The following is a 21,763-nucleotide window of genomic DNA, read 5'->3' as shown; positions in this document are numbered from 1 at the left end:
GAACAGCAGCTAGGATAGGCTAATCAAAAAAATCTGTATCCAGACACCACGGACATCTGTGTGAGCTCCTCCATTTGAACAGGGACAAGTGCTGAACATAAAATGTGTTCAGACATCTGTGTTACAGATAAGTACATAACAAGATTTTTAAAAATGCTTAATTCATCAGGAATCATAAAATTAGCTTAAATTAAAGATTTTGACATGTTCCTAAATGGTTGAAATATTTTGTGCTTTTTCAAGCTTGTTCAAAACTTCTGTTTCAAAGCAGAGTTCTGGCCATCCCAAAGCTACATTAATGGCCTCATCATGATCTACTTTTCTGTAATTCATCATTTTTGAATAATTATGTAATTTATTGAACAACAAACACACATATATGGTGTTTTCATCAGGCAAGTTGTCTTCAAAAATATTTTTAGATGTTATAACTGGATGGGGTTTTTTTTCTGCTTAAAGTTTTGTGTTCCACTGCTTATTTTTCCACCACAGTTTTAGCCAATAATTTAATTTTTCACTTTAAAAATACATTCTGAAGCTCTTGGGGATGGATCTATCAGAGATCATGAAGGGTAATTGCTGTGGGTGCAGATTAAGGATATATAACTCTGCTGAAGTGCCAAATCTGAACTCCCAGGCATAGAATTAGGCTGAGTTTGCGTCCAGATGACGGAGCAGCGTGTTTATCCACACAGGTGTGAACTGGTGTGAAGGAAAAGACTTACTGAGATGCCAGCAGACAGGTGCTAGCCTTGGAGAGGGAACAGAGAGCCATATGGCTCCCAGGCAGGGTTTGGCTGGTGCCTTGTCAGATCTGAGTGTGGGCAGGAGATCTTCAGTAGCGCTGCAGCTCGCAGCCCTCTGCGTCCCCGCGATTCTGTTCTTCGGAACGTGACGAGTTTGTACCCTGTGCTGACTATATCCATCCAAACACAGCTTGTTTTGAGAACAGGTACTTCTACGGTGGTTTCTTTTTAATCTTCAAGTCTGCAATTTTTTTTTTTTTTTTTTTTTTTTGGTGCCTTAGTGGGGCTGCCAACCTCTGCAAGATCTGACGTTAAATAACGCGTGTCTCGGCGTTCTCTTTCCTATTTTCTCAGATGATAGGGCACAATGCTGCTACTCTTTCTATTTGGATTCAGAGGCTTCAAGGGCAATAGACATTAGTTAATTAACTGTGGCTGTCTTGCTGGCAGTGCTGATATTGAGGTAACATCCCAGCACAGCTTTAACATACACAAATAAGTCTTGGCAGCCTCCTCTAACAAGCTGGCAGAGGGTCAAAGAAACTAGCAGGGAAGAATACAAAAAAAAAAAACCCAGGCTACTATCCAAATACTGAAGGCAATAATCATTATTATAACCTTATAAACATTAGTATTTTACACACTACATCATTTCTTTATTAATGACAAGATTTCCATGCGTGTGTACATTGTCTGGCTTGCTCAGCTGTGGCTGCACTTTTCTCAGTGCTTGAAGGAAAAAAAATGGAAAGACAGTTCTTGGTGGCTAGTGATAACTTCCAATTCCTCTCAAAAAGACATATGGCTTAATAATGTCCTGATACCCTACCAGTAATGGACCAAAAGTAGTTATGGCTCTTCTTGCTGCACAATGCCTCTTTTCCAGTACAATAGCATCCACTAACATCATCCAGAATTGGGGTGGTGGGGAAATTGTCACCAGAATAGTTATGGAAAGTAGGTATAGTTGTAGGGTAATATGTCTCACAAAAAGCTTCAGAAATTCCACTTTGAAAGTAGAAGATAGACCAGGACTGAGATGATAAATTTATCATATCTAATTCTTAAAGGAGGAAAAAGAAAAATGAAAAAGAAAGGAACTGAAAATGAATGGTAATTTTTCAGTAGCAAGAGATTACATTTGCATTAAGTAAACTAATTCAAACTGTATCAATTCAAACATTTTACTCTACCCATATAAACCTGTAAAAATCCTGAACTCACTTGCTCTTCTTGTCATATAATAGGGACAAAAATACCTCATCAAGGAAGCCTTATCAGTTTAGAAAATGTTTAACAACTTAATTGAAAATATAAAGTTATGGTATAATCATTTTAAAAAAAAATATTAAGCAAAGGATTTAAATTCATAAAAAATTATCCATATAATGAGTGACATGCCCAGGGTAAAAGTGAAATCAAAAGCAGATTAAATTTTTACAAAGGCTTTATCAGGAGCTTAAATCAGACTTGTTAATAGGCAAACACAATCAATAACAGGTCTGAAAGTCAATACCAATTTAATACTCCATTACTCTGTGAATAGAGACAACGCTATATTAGAGATTTCAGGTATGAAGTCCTGGCAATTTTCTTTTTCCCCCAGTATGCACATGTGCACACACAGAGTACAATTATCCCACTCAACTGAAGTTTTCATAAGCACCTGATAAAAAGGAAGAAATCACATAAAGTAGAACATCCTTTTTTTTTTTTTTTTTTTTTTTTTTCCCACAGGAGTGATTGGAATCCTACTTGTGTCACAAGCCATTCTCCATTCTGAAACGGGGTCCCCAGCCAGGTTATGATAAGTGATTCAGTTTTGTTACCTGCGTGGATGCCCCACATGTTGTCTCAGGAATACAGGTTCAAAGAAAAATACCCAAGTTATACTGCACAGAAAAAGCAGAAACTGCCCTGAAAGAAGCAGCGAGTCCATTTAGCACTGCCTGAGCTATTCAGGATTGCAAGAAGGCATCTGATCATGAGTTTGCCTCTATCAATGTCTGTGACAGCAGATAAGCTAGATTCAAGTTCTTGGAGCATTGAATAAATGGAACATTTATATGAACCGATAGGGAGCATTGGATTAAGACTACCCCAGCTGTAAAAAGCTATTATACCACTCTAAGAATCACTAGTTTCACTTAAAGCCAATTCACTTATGAAAGAGAGCTGACAGAGTGATTAATTTGCCTCAGTATATGGAGATCAATAAATGTTCTATGACTACATCACCAATAACCACAAGAAATGCTGTTTGTTTTAATATTTAGTTAGTTTGTTTTTTTTTTTTTTTTCCCCTGCACAAAGTAAAAGGCACAAAGCAGATTGGAAAATATGGTGAATTGCAACACCTCTTTTATATGTCATGGTCCAAAAGGAAGACAGAAAAAGCATATCACTGTCACACAGTGTGGTGTGAACCTCTTTTCCAGAAGAAGAGCTTGATCAATCTAGAGAATACTTTTAAAGCTGCTGAGCATTTTTTCAAACCATGTTTCAGGACGTGCTCAGCATGACATGAAACTGTGAATCAGATACAGCTTTGTGTCTCTTTGTTTTAAAGGAAATCTTCTCTGAGCATCCTCATCAGGATGATGCCAAGTTTTATCTGCCAGAAGGATAAATGTGCATGTTCCTGCCTTCTGGATTTGCTTTATCCTTCTGTATTTTAGTGTTTCACCAAAGAAAAAAGTCCCTCCTTGCCCCTTCATCTGCTCAGTGTTTTGAGTGGTGTCTTCCACAACCTCATTTGGTTGAGCCTATTTGAAATTTTCCTCGGGGAAGAATGGAAGTGTAGAAAATAAAGTGTCTTTCAGCTGAAGACACAACTTAAATGTTGGGGACTATAGAGAAAAATAGCTGGTGACATTGGAAAAGAGCCAACATTTCAGAAGAGTAAAGATGTTATGGGATTATTTTATTACCTTTGAACCCTGAGATCTTTACAGCTCCACTACATTCCCCCTAGAGCAATTCCTGGCTACTTCCCTGTCCTATATTTCAGAGAATAACAGAAAACTACTTAGAGAGTATTTTTGTCAAGCTCCAGTTCTTCAAAGCTCTTTTGAAAATTTAACTTTCAAAAGAAAGGAAAACTCCTATGTGGAACTTATAAATTATCTTTGGTGGCATTTCTCAAATAACACGGATGCAAAACGTATCTCAGCTTCTTTTCACTCATTTTAATGACTGTAATGAAAAGATAATACGTACTGAAATGCACCACTCAATCTGAGCAAGGAGTGGTATAGAATAAAACAGCTCCTGTTGCCCCTTAGGACTGCAATACATTAAGCTTTTGTTACCATTATGTGCTTTATTGTTAAGTGTTATGTGCTGCATTTATAATTTAATTTCTAACTGAGCAGATTCAGTGGCTTTAAATCTTTCAGATTCTTAAAAGGAAAAGTTTTCTAAAGTAAGGAATAAGAAACAATCAGGTGACTCAATTACCTGAAGAGAGTTCTACTACATGAAAAGTAGTTTTCAGCTGGTATAAATCAACATAACATCAGATTCAATGGAGCACAGAATTTCATATGAGCAGAGTATTTGGCCCAATACTTGCATGTTAATTCTCCTAAATGTTTAGTGTGTGGGAGTTCTAGTTCATCATGAGGGATTCCAGATGCAAAGGTATCACAGGTTGCAGTGATTTGCTCTTAACTTATTCTCTTCTCTGCTCACATTTTCTATGAGTTCCACAGGATTCAGTGTCTCAGTTTTCTGTGACATTTCACCTTTAACTTTTTTTCACTCTTTTAAATTTTGGCCCTTGACAACAAATGAGGGCATTCCCCAGCGAGTCAAAAAAAAGTCAGAATTTTCTGTTATTTTCTCTGTTTTGACCTACATAAAAAAAGAAGGAAAAGTGTAATTTAGTCGACACGGGGGATAAGAACCCAATAGTTTGCACCCATAACTCTACTACTATTATTATTATTATTTATTATCATTATTATCATTATTATTTTCAATTAATAATGAGAGACAGAGGGTTTCAAACCTCTTACAGAGAAGAAAGACATGAACCACAGAGTCCAAATATTCTCTTTACTGAAGAGCAAAGTATATTTCTGGTATGACAAGGTCCTGATGAACTCTCTGCCAGCTTGATCATAACAACAGCCTGGGCCTTTGGAATGCTGATGGTAACTTCAGCAATTTCACTTTATGGACTCAGGTGCCCACATTTTGCCTCAAGCTGTTGCTACTAGATCTGAAAGCTGCACCTTGTCTTCTCTTTTGGATAGCACTCAAATAAAAAAAAAAATTGTTAATGCTGCCAAGAAGTACCTCTCCTGATATCAAATATCTGTTGGAGCCTAGAAGAATTTTGTGCCAAGCAGGGTAGCGTGCTCTTAGACTGCCACAGTCCAGAGTGACCCAAAACACTGTTTTACTGTGCCAGAAAAGTGCTCTCCCTCAGAGCCACGTGGGAGCTGAGGGGACAAAGGGCTCTGCAGCAGAATCAGAACGGTTGCCTTAATCTTACATTTCATGGGGCTGTCAATAAAGGTTAGTGACACCTTTCTGCTTTATTTAAAGGCATGACCACTGGTACCATTATATCCCATAGTAACACTTTAAATTAGGATCCTCAAATAAAGCCTTAATCCTTTGAAGCTGGCATTTTCCACACTGCCAGCCAAGCAGGAGGATGTGTATATAGCTCCTGGGCCGCTATTTTTCCCTTTGAAGTATGTTTTAAGGCTACTGTTGATTCCTGTAAAAGTTCAATAAATTAAGTGCCCATGTTATTGAAAGGGTAATTAAAATGTAGCAAGCTGTTCTACATAGCATGGCTGTTGCTCAATCTGTTCTGTTTACTTCTCGAGTAACAGAAATGATTCATCTGCACTACTGATTGTGTTTATTGATCCATATTCAATTTTTCTTTATATTAACTTCCAATATGTACTTTTGGAAGGAGACTAGCAAGTTTTGTACTCTTTGGGTTAATCTTCAAACTAAGTGAAATATTCTTGTTACTACAGCACAGTTTCTGAAAAAAAAAAAAAAAAAATTCTAATCTTTCAGTTTATGCTTCTGATTTTGATTTCATTTTGGTTTGTGGCTTCAGACTTTAAAACTCTTCAGTCCCATAAATATATTATTATAGTTCCCATAATGTTTGTCTCATGACATGTAATTACAGATGAGGTGTAGTTAGCATTTTTTTTTCATGCATGACATTGTCACTCCCTTTAACAAAACATTATCAAGAAGCATAGCTGTTCATAGGTGGTTAATGTTTGAAAGACATCCTACGGTTAAAGGAAGAGAATGAAATATTTGTGGTAAGGTTAAAGAATACTGAATTTATTGCACAAATGGGCACTGGCAAAACAAAACATGTGGCTGCTATGAAAACAGAACACAGCGAAGAAAAATACAAAGATAATGGAATTGTTAAAATATTGTTAGGAAGGAAACTGTGGAGGTCTGAGTCCAAGTTCAACACACCACTCTGCTTGTTGGCATCCAAGTGGCAGGAACCCATGCCACAAATGATATTCCAATTAAACTTGCACTAATGATTTCACAGAGGCCAGAGAATGAATATCAGCAGGTTTCTTTCTTTTTTCTTATCGGGAGATAACCATTAGATAAAAGATGCTGATAAGAAAAGCAATATTAAATCTTGAATTGCCATTTTCTCTACTAATTTAAATACCTCTAAGATCATCCTGAGAAGACATAATTTATACTACTCAGGTGTTACAATTTTTTTTCGTTTGGTTTTGATGTTATAACCAGAGGCTAAGTGACTGAAGGGAAAAATCTGTCTTTATTGAGGGATTAAAAGATCAAACTTCAGAAAAATCACATTTCTCTGTCACAGCAAATCCACAGGAAAATGCAGAAATCTCAGTAAATGTGACAAACAAACTGTGTGATATAATTTCATCTGGAAATTTGTGTTCTGTAGGTATTAGTTTCCAGCCTGCAGGGCTTTGGAGTCCTATACAGATAGAAACAAGCCAAAATATCACTCACAGACAGCCTGGTATGAAGACACCACCACCCAAAGGGAAGCTCTGTCTCAACAAGGCCTTGGTGAAAGGGTTTGTTCTTTGGAACTAAAGTGCTTGCTTTTCGCCTGAAAATGGTCCTAACTTTTCTCCAGTTCAGTTTTTCTTTTACATGATAAGAAGTAGTTGCTTCTTAATTTGGAAAGGTGTTTTTGCAAGCTACCTCTGAGTTAGGGTAACTCCTATTCTTGTTAATAAATCCCTTGGGGTGATTTAGAGTTAAAGGACACTGAATGGCCACTGTCTACGTGAGGCAGAATTATTTCAAAAAAATTTAGCTGCAACAGAAAGGAGGGAAGAGGCCAGTTTCGTTCTTTTCTACTACAGTATAAATACATCACACAGAAAATTTATGAAGAGGAAGGAAAGGAAAGGGAAAGGAAAGGGAAAGGAAAGGGGAAGGAAAGGGAAAGGAATGGGAAAGGGAAAGGGAAAAGGGAAAGGGAAAAGGGAAAAGGGAAAAGGGAAAAGGGAAAAGGGAAAAGGGAAAGGGGAAAGGGAAAAGGGAAAGGGGAAAGGGAAAGGGAAAATGGAAAGGGAAAGGGAAAAGGGAAAGGGAAAGGGAAAGGGAAAGGGAAAGGGAAAGGGAAAGGGAAAGGGAAAAAGGGAAAGGGAAAAGGGAAAAGGGAAAGGGAAAGGGAAAAGGGAAAGGGAAAGGGAAAAGGGAAAGGGAAAGGGAAAGGGAAAGGGAAAGGGAAAGGGAAAGGGAAAGGGAAAGGGGAAAGGGAAAGGGAAAGGGAAAAGGGAAAAGGGAAAGGGAAAAGGGAAAAGGGAAATGGAAAAGGGAAAAGGAAAAGGGAAAAGGGAAAAGGGAAAAGGGAAAGGGAAAAGGGAAAGGGAAAGGGGAAAGGGAAAGGGAAAAGGGAAAAGGGAAAGGGAAAGGGAAAGGGAAAGGGAAAGGGAAAGGGAAAAGGAAAAGGGAAAGGGAAAGAGGAAAGGGAAAGGGAAAGGGAAAAAGGGAAAGGGAAAAGGGAAAGGAAAAGCGAAAAAGGGAAAGGGAAAAGGGAAAAGGGAAAGGGAAAAGGGAAAGGGAAAGGGAAAGGGAAAAGGGAAAGGGAAAGGGGAAAGGGAAAGGGAAAGGGAAAGGGAAAGGGAAAGGGAAAGGGGAAAGGAAAAGGGAAAGGGAAAGAGGAAAGGGAAAGGGAAAGGGAAAAAGGGAAAGGGAAAAGGGAAAAGGGAAAGGGAAAAAGGAAAGGGGAAAGGGAAAGCGAAAAAGGGAAAGGGAAAAGGGAAAAGGGAAAGGGAAAAGGGAAAGGGAAAGGGAAAGGGAAAGGGAAAGGAAAAGGAAAAGGAAAAGGAAAAAGGGAAAGGAAAAAGGGAAAGGAAAAAGGGAAAGGAAAAAGGGATGTGAATAGCTGTACACTTTAGACAAAGTAATTGCTGGAAAGTATCAGTTGCTTCACTTTGAATCCTTGTGTTTCTGCAGCAGTAAACAAATCTAGACCTGACCTATACACATACTAGTTTTGAACCACAAATATCCCCTTGGAGATCTTATGATTATTTTAATAAAAACAAAAGAATGGCCTCTAACACATTCTTTCTTCAAATAACAACCAACCAAACTAGTTCACTTCTGGAGGCTGGAGGCAAGTTGATAAAATCACTAAAACCCTTAAAGAAACTGTGCCAAATAAAAACATGACTGATTCCCATTCGTGTTAATGTTACAGAGATGAGATGTCTTTTTTGTTGTGATAGCCATGTAGCAGAGGGAAACCTTAGGAAAACAATTGTCAAATATGTAAAAATATGTTAAAAAATCTTGAAATAACAATCTCTCAGTAATCCAAGTTTAGTCTAGGAAAATACAACCCATAAAAAAATGGAGAAAACTAAAATAAATATGAAAAACTCTGTTAAATTTCACAAAATAATACAGCAGGGAACGTATCCTTAATTTTAATTTTGCCTAATGTTGGTATCAACCAGTTCAGTGATTTACATGTGGTTTTTTATTCATTATGTGCATTTTATGAACACATATGTCTTGCAGGTACAGGTCTAAAGGTGTATTGAGATAGGCCAAATTTTCCATAAGTATTCTAGCCAAAGAGGTTGCTCTGTGGATATTTCTTTTTGCTTTTAGTTGTATTTTGGGGACTCCTTAAGTTTTACAAATACTTAACAACTGAAGAATAGCCTTTCTCTTGTTTCTCAACAAGTTTCACAGATGAGAAAAACCTTACCAGTCCAGTGTTGAAGATGTGTGTTGATATCACACAAGAGGGCATTTATGTGGAGAGAGGGCTCAGGGTTGAATTTAGGGGCTGGGAGGGGGCAGAACAGGGTCCCTTACAATGAAATTTGTTCAAGACCCATGGAAAAATGGCAAGGATAGAAAATGTTTTATTTTCTTCCATATTACATGGTTGTACTCACCATTTCTGTTCAGTAACTGTTACACTTGGTAAAGCAGAGGACAGGAAGAGGAGATTACATGGTTTTGTCTGGATTTCCTGGATGTGTCCAAGGGACAAGCCCACTTGATGAACTGCTGGGAGTCATTCCTAGGAAAACTGCCATTCATCTGTGTGGGCTTGCCAATCAGGGGAGGCAATCAAGGAAAAAGATAGAAGGTGATGTTTGGTGTCCCCATGTCAAACCCACAGTCAGAAGAAAAGTGGCAGAACATGCTAGGAAAATAAGGGGAAATTATCCACCTAGACAGAGGGTGGATGTGAACTGCTTTTTAAAATAAAGGGAAACAAAGGGAAAATTAAAACAGAGAAGACAGATTTCTGTCACAGATTTCACTTACAGTTCTGCCACATGGCAGGACTTGGGAAAAAAGAATCTAGGAGGAATTAAACAGTGTGAAATGAACAAAAATACAGGGATTGGTGAGGTAGGGGGATGTCCAGACTGCAGAGTGGTGGTGGCTGGCTGGGGGCAGTGGAGGCTGCAGCACATCTGCAGGTAACATCTGCAGGTGACATCTCCAGGATGGCAGCCAAATGCAAGATGTGTCATTGCTCATGGGAAGCTGGAACTGCTCCGTGTCCCTCATCCTTAGCCTTCCACATCATTTGGTCTGGCTTCAGGATATCAGGGGGTGTTTTCTTTCACAAAATGAGATGGAACAGCTCTACTGTGATGAAAAACTGAGAGAGAATTGGGATTATTCAGCCTGGAGAAGAGAAGCTTTGGGGTGACCTCATCCTGGCTTTCCAGGACCTGAAGGGAGCCTACTGAAACATGGAGAGAGACTAATTGACAAGGGGGAATGGCTTCCCAGTGCCAGAGGGCAGGGCTGGATGGGAGATTGGGCAGGAATTGTTCCCTGGCAGGGTGGGCAGGCCCTGGCACAGGGTGCCCAGAGCAGCTGGGGCTGCCCCTGGATCCCTGGCAGTGCCCAAGGCCAGGCTGGACATTGGGGCTTGGAGCAGCCTGGGACAGTGGGAGGTGTCCCTGCCATGGCAGGGGGTGGGACAAGATGGTCCTTAAGGTCCCTTCCAGAACAAACCCTTCTGTGATTATATGAAATCATTTTGCTCTGTTAGTCTTTGCTGAGGCCACCAGAACAATTTCAAGACACGTTAAGAGTTGAAACACTGCTGCTGGACACTGGAGTCATCTCTAACACTGGGAACCAGAACTGTTCTCAGGTAGCTCACAAAGCTTCCTAACATGGATTTAGTTAGATCCAGAACTTTAAAATTTCCTGGGTGCCTTTTGCAAGAATGAAATTGTAAAGTTTTGCAGCCCTTTAAAGTTGATAAGCAGCTTCAAAACAAATGCAGTTCCTGAGAGGGGAACCTTTGTACAAATAGAGTTGTCGACTACAAAATGTACTACATAATGTACAGGGACCAATTCATAATATTACAATACATCATAAGTCACCTTTTTTATTCTTAGTTCTTCTATGCCATATTTTATGCAGCCCCAAAACACTTTTAACCCTCTTCATCTTTAAATAGCCCAAATTTTCTGTGATTAGTAATGTTTAATATAACAGATAAGCAACTTATGACTCATCCCTACTTGACTGCTTCATGCTAAAACTGCAGAGCCTGATCATTCAGCTTGTTAATAAAGATGCAAATCAAGGCAAGATCTGTGTCAAGGCCCAGAAAATGGTGATCTATACATTATACAGAGAAAAACAAAGGCTTTAAAGAGAGTAAACAAGATTTTATATGAAGAAATACAAAATAGTCACCTCCTTTGTGCTGATATAATGTGAGGTGAAAATAAAGTGCAAAACCATGGAATTTGTATGTACCTGAGGATTTGTACACTCATCACACAATGCAAAATATATTATGCAGAAAAAAATTGCAGGAAATTCAGAGAATTTTCACTTTTGTGGATGCATGGTAACTACTTACTAGAATCATGTTTAAATGAATTTTTCAGCTACTCAAAGGCAATTGCAAATAAATTATGGTCTTTTTTTGTGCAACTTAAGGGGCCTTTAATTTAGAGAACACATAGTGTGGGTAAATTAAAGAACAAGGTTTTTTTGATCTGGTAATTTGAATGAGAAAACTGTGTGAAAACAAAAGTGTACAAGGAAAAATAAACTCTACATATATATGAAATATGAAGCTAATTGTTACATTTGAAGCAAAGTTTTACAAAACTGCTATTGTGTTATTCTTTTTAAAAATTATGTAGTTGAAATGCCAATTAAAACCTACATATGTGACAAAAAGAAGAGTTAAATTAAAAATAGTTTTATGAAACTTCCAAGAAAAGCAGAGAAACAATGGCAAAGGCACTATTTGATGAATAGTGTCAATGAAATTTGATTGATTTGATAAAACTATGTATATGGTTTCTTGAACTCTGAATGTGCTATCTGATAACATGGAAATATTACGCTTTATTTCATTAATCTTTTTGTTTATCGTTTCCTGTTGTAAGCAATTTTGTAAATTTATCAAAGAAAAGACACTCTATTCACCCCACCAGGATGTTAAATATTGGCTTGGATGGTCAGTTTCTGTTTTATAAACAATTCTTCTTTTCTGTAGTACAGCTAAATAAAAATGCACTGATTAAAGGACCCAATTCATCATTGACAGAGATAGACTGATGCATCACTATGTGATGCCACAATAATATATCATTTATAAATCTTCATAAACCATAGACCTTTTTCCTATTCCTTGTGTCTTTAATATGTCAATGGTTTTGCAGCTTCTGATATTGGAAGGTAATATTTTCAGGAAGTATACTTAAAGTGAGTTCATTTTACTGGAACTAAACCATTAAGAAATCATATTGGCTTTCTCATGTACTTTGCTAGATGGTGATAAATTTTCTTATCTTTAAGGCTTTTTCAGTTGCTGGGTTTTCCATCATACATGATGACTAACTTTATATTAAAATTTAAATTGTTTTCCATTTGTTTTCTTCTTTGCATGGCAGCAACAGACTTGTTTGTCTTGGAATGTCCAAACATAGATCAGAACAAATGTTCCACAGCTATGATTTGTTTAGGACAAATATTCCTGAATTTGCAAGTTCATAGAGTCACAGAATCCCAGGTTGGAAGGGACCTCAAGGATCATCTGGGTCAAACTTTCTTGGCAAAATCATGGTCCAGGCAAGATGGGCCAGAGCCCTGCCCAGCTGAATCTTAAAAATGTCCAGAGCTGGGGAGTCCATCACTTCCCTGGACAGATTATTCCAATGGGTGATTGTTATGGTTGAAAGGATTGAAAATGGTTCCTCTTGTGTCCAGTCAGAGCCTCCCCAGGAGTCCCTGGCACCCCTTACCCCTTGTCTTTTCCGTGTGGCTCCGTGTACAAAGGGACTCTCCACCTCTTCTGTGGCCACCCTTTAAACAGTGGAACGTGTGGTGAGGGCTCCCCTCAGCTTCCTCTCCTCAAGGCTGAACAAACCCAGGTCTCTCAGCCTTTCCTCACCTGTGAGACTTCCCAGCCCTTGGATCCTCTTTGTGGCCCTTTTCTGGACCCTCTCCAGCACAACAGGGACCAAACCTGGACACAGTGCTCCAGGTGTGACCCAACAAACGCTGAGCAAAGCGGGACCATGGATTTACCTCTGATGGATATGGCCTTGTTGATGCCACCCAGCATCCTGTTGGCTTTCCCTGCTGCAGCAGAACCCTGGTCACCCACTCGAGCTGGGTTCTCCCTGGGACTCCCAGGTACCTTTCCACAGAGGTCCCTTTTCACAGAGCTGCTCCACAGTTGGGTGGATCCCAGCCTGTGCTTCACAGGTTTTCCCAAATGCAGGGCCTTACACTTGTCCTTATGGAACTTCGTAAAGTTCTTTTTTCCCCTCTCTATTCCAGCCTGTCCAGATCTTCCTGCAGGGTGGGCCCTTCCTTCCAAAGTGTCTGCTTCCCCACACAGTATGGTATCATTGGGAAAATTCATGAGGGTATGCTTCATCTCATCATCCAGATCACTTAAGAAGATAATAAACAATATTGGGTCCAATATTGATGCTTGGGGGACCCTATTTGGGACAATCTGCCAGTTTGGAAAGGATCTATGTATCATGAGCCCCCCATGTGTCACCTGTCAGCCAGTCCCCCAGCCATCCCACAGACCCCTTCCCTAGAACATAGTGAAGAAGTTTTTTTAGCAGAAGGCTCTAAAAAACTGTATTGAAAACCTTGGAGAAATCCATTTAGACTGTAGCCTGGAAAATATAATAGATCTCCCCAACAACACTAGAGTGAATATAAAAGCAAACTTACTTGAAAGCTTTCAGGTACACAATACGGCAAAAATCACACATGGTACAGTAACTCTAAAATTTTATAAGGTTAGTCAAGTAGAATATCTATCATCTATTGTCCAATTAAAAGGTTATTGTATTAGGTAATAGTTCCTGGGGTCCTGCCCCACTAGAAGCAGTCCAGAGGTTTATTTTGCCCCACTTTTTTTATGTCTGGTCCAGATTCTGGTTGGAAAACAGAACGCCCTTGTAGTTGGTTTTCTTCTTGGAATAAGACTGAACAATATTTTTGGAATGTGTTTATAAGGTCAGCTTAGTGTTCCTAAATGTAGGGAAGAAAGACAGGAAAAGTGCTAGAAGCTACAGCTATCTTTTAGCAATCTACAAAGTTAGAAATATATGAAAAATATAAGAAGCTAAAAATCTTAGGCTTCAAGACAATGGTCACTGTTCACTCCACATCAGCCAAGCAGGGGACTTTGTCATAGAGAGTGATCAGGTTTGTCAAGTACAATTTGTTCTTGCTGGATCCATGCTGGTTTTTCCCAGTCCTGTGCTTCCTCTGACTCGTGATAGCCCCCAGGAGGATTCATTCCAGAACTTCCCCAGGGGCTGAAGAAAGAGTGACGGGCTTAAAATTCACTGGATCCTTCTTTGGGACTTTGTAGACTGCATGAGTCTTCTTCCAGTCTTCTGGGAAGTGCCCCAACCTCCATGGCACCACAAAGAAGCAAAGAGAGGGGACCTTCCCAATCATGTCAGCCAGCATCCTTAACACCATTGGTGGATGACCATACAATCACAGAATGGTTTGGGTTGGAAGGGACCTTAAAGATCATCTTGCTTCACCCCCTGTCCTGAGCACCTTCCACAAGAACAAGTTTCTCCCACCTGGCCTTGAACACCTCCAGGGATGGGCCATCGGGGTCCATCAATGTTAAGGGGTCAAGCTTCAATTGACCTCCATGGCTCTTCATCAGTGGTGATATTTTTTCCCTTTCTCCTTTAAAAATCCAGGCCAGCAGAGTCTGGAGGGTTTTCCATTGGCTAAAAGAGTTGAATTTAGATCATTCATCTCACAAGGAGCGGAAGTAATTGGACTTGTCAGTGTATTCTGTTTCAAGAAAAAACAGACACCATCAAACAGAAACAGAAAAAAAAGAGAGTTCAAAGAGAGAGTGTTTGAGTGGTGAAAACTGGTAGAGCAGGAGCAAATTCATCAACTCAGTAAAGTAAATGCTGGAAAAAGGAGTTTTGACACAGAATATTCTGAGATCTCGATGCACAGGAAAAAGATGTGTATTTTCAGAAAACATATACCTACACTTTGGGAAAGGAAATGAGTGATGAGTTCAGGGACGATTTTCAGTGAGAAAATTTGGGTTTAAACGCATTTGAAATCCTTACATTAATTCTTCTCCTGCTTGTACATTTGCATAAACATGATTAGGAGAATTGAGAACTCTGTTGGGTGTAAATTAGACATATTGGAATTATGTTGATTTTCAGATATACCCCATCACCCAGAAAAATTATAATGAGTGTTTGTGATTAAAGGAAATGTGAAGAACTCTTGCTCATTTAGAATATTAGGATGGGCTGGGGGTGCTAATGAAGTGCAAAATTAAATTCTAGCAATTATGTAAATATGGGCACAAATAAAACTGAAGATATTGTTGGACTTCCAGGGACAAGATAAAATATTTTGAAACTATCAAAAGATAGTAACATGAAATAATTTTTTAGGTTTGTGTCGTGCTGAGGGTGTATCTTGGATGGCTGTGGTTTCAGAAAATCACTCATAGAACCCCAAACAACTTACTGAGCTTACCATACATGACAATCTAACAGAAAAGTGAAATTATGAATGTGGCAGGAATTTGGTGGACCATTAATATAGTCTGATATCTTCATCATCAAAGGCAGGAAAAATTGTCATTTGATGATGAGTAGCTAGAAATTTATCCTAAATGAGAGAGAACTGATGATTTTAGTAAGACAGAGTCACTACATTTTGCTCCAGTAATCATGATGAAGAATGGTCAAGTATTCTTGATAATACATGACATTTTGCACAAAACAAGAAATGTTTACTATTTCTTCTTTTCCTGAAATGAGCAGAGATGCACTTCCAGAAATACAAAATCTTAAAAAGACAGCTTAAAATATGTACATATTTTTGGTAACATCGTTTGCATGACACTTTAATGTTTATCTCCATTTGCATTTCAATAGGTTGCAAACCCTTTTATCAAAGGGAAAGATTTTAAGGGCCTAGAGAAAATGGGCTATACTTTAGATATATACAGCTTAAACTGTATCAGGCAGTGATGTTAGATTGAAAAAATACTACTGAGGGAAACTATGGGGTTACAACCACCAAAGCAAAGAAATTTAAAATTTATAGTTAGGATTGATTTCTTTTGTTACTTTAAATCCACAATGCCCTTTTTTTTATTGCTTTCATAGTTAGGTTTTATACCAACAAAGTGAAAAGAATAGAAGTAGTCACTTCAGCTAAATATGTTTAGTTTTGCTGCAAATTTTTGGAGGGAGAGAACAATCAAATAAAATCTTTGCACTCTTTATTCAATGAGTCCCCTATGCTTTTTGCTATTCATTGAACTGTAGCAATGTTCAATTGCTACATAATTTTAGCCTATTGTTCCAAACCCCTAAATTTTCAGATGTGAGTCTGACTGGCGTGTTCAAACGTCAGAAATGCTATGGAAATACTTTTTTGCGTGTGCTGATAGTATTAAAAAAAGAGAATTTTCATATTAGTTTTGGAGCCCTCTAAGAGTTGCATGTTGGCTCCTTTTTGCCTTTGTATTGCTTGCTTCTTTGTGTTGCTTTAAATAGTAATAGAGATGGATTTAAATGACTTTAAGTATTTATAAGAAGTTCTTGTGAAAAACTAAATCTCTTGCAAAATCTCTGCTACCACCCTCTTTTACTGTGTGTACAAACTCTTCATTATTCCTCTTAAAACTGCAGTTGCACACAAATATTTGTGTTCTCCCTGCAAAGCCCTTTAGAAGTTGTGACTGTGTTTTACTTTAAAAACTTCTGATATCTCCACATCTTGGAGATTAGTAAGCATGACTCCCTGCCTAGAATCTCATATGTGCACTGCTTTAATGCTAAACAGACCTTGATGCCCAGTTGCAGATATTCTGTGCATTTGCTGATTCATTTCAATATTTACCTTGTATTTCCCTGAAGTTCCTAATCTTTGGTTTTGTTTTCTTTTCATAAATACTTCTGCTCCTAGTGATGGTGCAAACATTCCAGACTACTGCAGTAGTGATAAATGGTGTTGATGCCTTAGGGTGATACCTAAGTAAATTAGCTGGTAAAGCTAAACTGTTCAGTTTCAATTTTTGATACTGTTTTGCAGCACTGGCTTTTCATTCACCACTGAGCTGGCTTCACCTGCTTTGTGATTTAATTATTCTTCACAGGGCAATGAAAATTTAGAAATGAATAAGGAAGACAAATGTAGTTTTGCAACTGAAGCTACACAGGAACACAATGGCTACAGAATAATACAGGGATTTCTGAACTGCAGAAAGCTGTTTAAAAGCTTTTAGAATGTGCACTCTGTAGAAACAACTTTTTGCCTGAAGGATTCAAGCACTTCTATATTTTAAGAGGCAGAGATCTTTAAGCAATGAAATCCTTCTTATCCTGTCCCATCTGTTTAGAAGGGTCAATATCAGATATCCAGGGGAGAATGGAAGAAGAAATTATTTTTACCAAATAGAGAACTGCTGGAACAGAAGACCTGTTTTCACATTAACACACCTTTCCCTGTGAATTTTTTTTTTTTTTTAAATCCATGGCTTCCAAGTCTACAGGAACATGACTCTTCCTGGCGCTAAGGCCAGCACAAATTTGTGCACACTTGCTCTCTTGCAGACAGGGAGAAAAAAATGCCACAAGTAAAGTGGTTCTAAGCTTGTTTATCTGTTTATTCCCCCACAAGTTTTAAAGGTGAATTTATGACTGTGCTGGCAACTTGTGCTTGCTTGGTTTCAAGGCAGAATAGAGAAGGATTTTTCAAAGATGCACAATTTTTTTTTTTTTTTAACCTGCATGCTATGCCACATAGTAAATCAAATGTTCAGTCACTTCCTTTCCACTTTTTGTGCCTGAATTTGTTCATTCATTTTTAGATCCTCTGTGTGTCTGAGACAATCTTTCCTTTCCAACCCACCCATTTCCTCAACCCTCCTAAAGCCCCTACCCTCCTGCAATAAAAAAAATATATATTTTACTCTTTAGTTATTTGTCCTTATCCTTCAGTTAAATGTCCAGGAAATACATAGAGCTCCATCATTCACAGGCATAATCTCATGCCTGCCACTGTTAACATATTAAATACTGAAATAAATATTTTGAAATAAAAAAGGTTAGAAATGTTCACAATCCAGTTTATTTTGACATATTTACTTCTCCCTATGCGGTTTATTTTTTTAAATGGTCAGCTGTTTGATTTCTGCTTTTGAAGTTTGGGACCCTGTAAAATATATTTGGATAGATTAAGGCAGAAAATAAGAATGCAATTTAAGTCCAATTGCCCTGAGAGATAAGGACTTCTTTTCATTTAAATGCCTTGGAGAAATATTCTTAGCTAAGATATTTTTTAAAACTCCAATCTTTTTTATCACCAAATTTCACCAGAAAAGATTAGAACTTTCCATGGGGAAGGGAAATGTTTTCATTTGAAACACTCATGTTCAAGTAGATTGTTTTTGTTTTGAACTCACTGTTTAAACTGAGATAATTAAACGCTTCAATTTCATTGTTTCAGGAACTTTTTACTCTTAATTGTTCATTGTCAAGTAATATTTACTCTAAATCAAGATTATATAATGATAAAAATACTGGCTTTTTACTAGACAGAAATTCAAACTTTTAGTCAACGGTATTTGTCCCTTTATTAAAACAAATCTCATCCCTTGTGGGAAATACATATTTCAGGTAAGTAGGGCAGACAAAAGTCTTTGGCTGGCAAAAAAAAAAAAACCACCACTGAGAAGGAGAACACTGCTAATTACAGGTGCAGGTTAAATAAATACACAATTATTTTTCTATCAAATAAAAATTACAGCATTATGAAAGATTCACAGCTCATTAGCCAACAGCTCTTAAACTCAAGTGACTCCGGTCTCAGAAGTATCTTGTGTTTAATTGTCTTAGAACCCTTAGACAGAAGCCGAGCCCTGTGAGCAGACAGTTGTGGATATGCTTTTCCAGCAAATATTTCAGAAAGTATTTTTTTTCTTCTTTTTTCTTATTCACTCCCTCTGGTTGCATAAATATCTGAACAAAAAAAAAAAAAAACCCAACCAAACAACAACAAAGACAACAAAACAAACAAAATTTTAAAAAACCCCATGAAATATCAGTGAACCTGTTTGTACCTTTGTAGCGGGTTGGGTTTTGTAACTGGGCAGAAAAACCAATTTAGTGTAGTGGTTTGGCCCAAAATACTCATTACTGTTTATCTTCTGTGAGATAAGAATTAGGAGAAATGCAAAGCAGGCACCAAACTTGAAAGAATATAAAGAAGTTTATTAACAGACCTAAAGGAGGAAAAAAAAATTATACCACCTTCAGAACTCTCCTCCTCCCCCCACCTTCCTCCCTTCTCCCACTGACAATGGAAAAAGACAACCCTTGAGATGTTCAGTCTGTTACCACTTCCATAATAACCTTGTTCAGTCCATTTAGAAAGAGAAGTCTCTTTTTGCTCGTGCTATGAACACATTATCACAATGAGACAGCCACCCACTTCCAAATATTGTTCCGTCCATTTAGGGAGAGGAGTCTCTCTGCTTACGATGTGAGTCCCTTCCCCCGACTTGCAGCTTTTCCCGCAACTGCTTTTGAGGGTCCACTCTTGAAGTTTTCTGGGGTACAATTTTAAGGTTGAGCCGTTCAGAAACAAAAAAAAACAGAGGCCCTTCTCCTTCCCTGGGAGCAAAGGGTCTTCCTCATCTTCATCTCTAGGACTATCTCTGGGAGCATCTCTAGGAACTGAGGTTTTCTCCTTTCCCATTTGGAGCAAAAGCCCTCATCTGGTTCATCTGATTCATCTCTCCCTGTCCAAACTTCTCATGAAATTACAGCTGTGTCAGCATCTGCCTATTGCTTACGAGTTGAACACTCCACCCCCCCAGATCTTCATGAAATTACAACGGGATACTCTGATACATCATAGCTTTCCAACAGAATTTCAGCTTTAAGCCTCTCCTCTCTCTCTTCCCTCAGGTGTTCAGCTCTTCACAGCACTAAAAGGGTTAATCTCACCCCGGCCTTGCAGCTGTGTCCCTTATCGCTGTTGCTCACCTGATCTCTGCCGGACAGAGGCGCCGCTTTGCTGAAATCTTGGCCGCAATGGGGGGGATGGGGTTCCGAGCCGCTCTGGCTGCCCACAGCCCTTCTGGAGGGGTCATCCTTGAGCCGTGGCCGGGCCCGCTGGCCCCCACACGGGGCCTGCAGCCACCTGTCCCAGGGCCGGAAACGAGAGAGAGCTTGGGGGGGAGTTTGTCTATTCTTAAGTGTGGATCACAGAGGCGGTCACAACTTTAAGTGGCTCAAAGAATTGTCCACATTCAAACTGGCCACTGATAGGTTCTGTCAGGTCCCAGAGGAAGCTGTAAGCACCCCTTAGCAAGGACATCCCTTCCGGGACTATGCCTGCTAACCTATGACAACATTTGTGAAATAAATGTACCTTGTACAGCAGGCATAGCCATAAAGAAAATTCCACTTGGGCTATCCTGAATTACAAGAAATGTATGGCTGGCGTAAGTGTAAAGAAATCAGTGAAAGAGATAATAGACTTTTAAGGACTAGCAGGAAAGAATTTTAAAATCTAATTAGCCAGCTTTTTACAATGGCGTTAGGAAAAGGAAATATGAGATAGACACCATGAAAAGAAACACTTATTATAGGAATGTAATAATAAGCATGCCAAGCTAATGCATGGAGAGTAAAACAAGCTGTCAAAAGTTTGACCAACAGGGCCGAGAAAGCCAGACCCAAATAATTTCTAAAAATGCTTTTCCATTCCACTGCCTTGTCAGGGAAAGTTCACCTGTTTTGCAGTCCCTCATTACCACAGAATCATGGAATGGCCTGGGTTTGGAGGGATCTTAAAGCCCACCCAGTGCCACTCCTTCCACTGTCCCAGGCTGCTCCAAGCCCCAATGTCCAGCCTGGCCTTGGGCACTGCCAGGGATCCAGGGGCAGCCCCAGCTGCTCTGAGCACCCTGTGCCAGGGCCTGCCCACCCTGCCAGGGAACAATTCCTGCCCAATCTCCCATCCAGCCCTGCCCTCTGGCACTGGGAAGCCATCCCTCCTTGTCACTATATGGTCTTGTAATTAGTCTCTCTCCATCTTGTTTGCCCCTTTCAGGATACAATTATGTGGAGCATTTCCATTACGAGACTTTAACACTCAGACATTCAACACGTTAGGGATTAATTAAGAATGAATACAGCAAAGCACTTCTGGGAATGGTAAAATGATACTGCTCTATCTAAAGCAAAAACCCTGAGCCCTCCTTCAGGAGTTTGCTAAAAGTGTGATTGCTTTAGATGTGACTTTTAGAAGCAGAAGATGCAGGTGTGTATCAGACGTTCTGGGTCTGATTGCATTTGGCCTTCTTTTTGTCCTGTCTTTGAGATTATGATGTCACTTCTTGCAGGCATATACCATATACCATGCCTGGCAGATGCAGGAAGGGCTGTGGATGTTGTCTATTTAGACTTCAGCAAGGCCTTTGACACTGTCTCCCACAGCATACTCCTGGAAAAGCTGGCAGCACACGGCTTGGACAGGAGCACTCTTTGCTGAGTCAGGAACTGGCCGGATGGCCGGGCCCAGAGAGTGCTGGCGAACGGAGCTGCATCCAGCTGGTGACCAGTGACCAGTGGTGTCCCTCAGGGGTCTGTGCTGGGGCCAGTTCTGTTCAGTATTTTTATTGACGACACGGATGAGGGAATCGAGTCCTTCATTAGTAAATTTGCAGATGGCACTAAGCTGGGAGCATGTGTTGATCTGTTGGAAGGAAGGAGGGCTCGGCAGAGAGACTTGGATCTGTTGGATGGATGGGCAGAGTCCAATAGGATGAAGTTTAGTAAGTCCGAGTGCTGGGTACTGCATTTTGGCCACAATAAACAATAATGCAACGTTACAGGCTGGAAATGGTGTGGCTGAACAGTGCCTGGGCAGAAAGGGACCTGGGGGTACTGGCTGATAGCTGGCTGAACATGAGCCAACAGTGTGCCAAGGTGGCC

The 21,763-nt window shown here is 39.4% G+C and overlaps 1 long non-coding RNA gene across 2 annotated transcripts in view; it reads left to right on the top strand.

The window, feature by feature from the left end:
• The first annotated feature begins 5,194 nt into the window (after window positions 1–5,194).
• Window positions 5,195–21,763, top strand: part of LOC138103798 (uncharacterized) — a 43,609-nt gene continuing 27,040 nt past the window's right edge. For both annotated transcript variants that reach the window (XR_011147861.1, XR_011147860.1), the window contains exon 1: window positions 5,195–5,270. This is a non-coding gene — a long non-coding RNA (uncharacterized lncRNA). The remainder of the gene's footprint in view (window positions 5,271–21,763) is intronic.

This window comes from Aphelocoma coerulescens (assembly GCF_041296385.1).
Source record: "Aphelocoma coerulescens isolate FSJ_1873_10779 chromosome Z unlocalized genomic scaffold, UR_Acoe_1.0 ChrZ, whole genome shotgun sequence".
Classification (NCBI taxonomy): domain Eukaryota; kingdom Metazoa; phylum Chordata; class Aves; order Passeriformes; family Corvidae; genus Aphelocoma; species Aphelocoma coerulescens.
The sequence above is the reverse complement of the archived record's forward strand: the minus strand, read 5'-3'. Positions and strand labels throughout refer to the sequence as shown.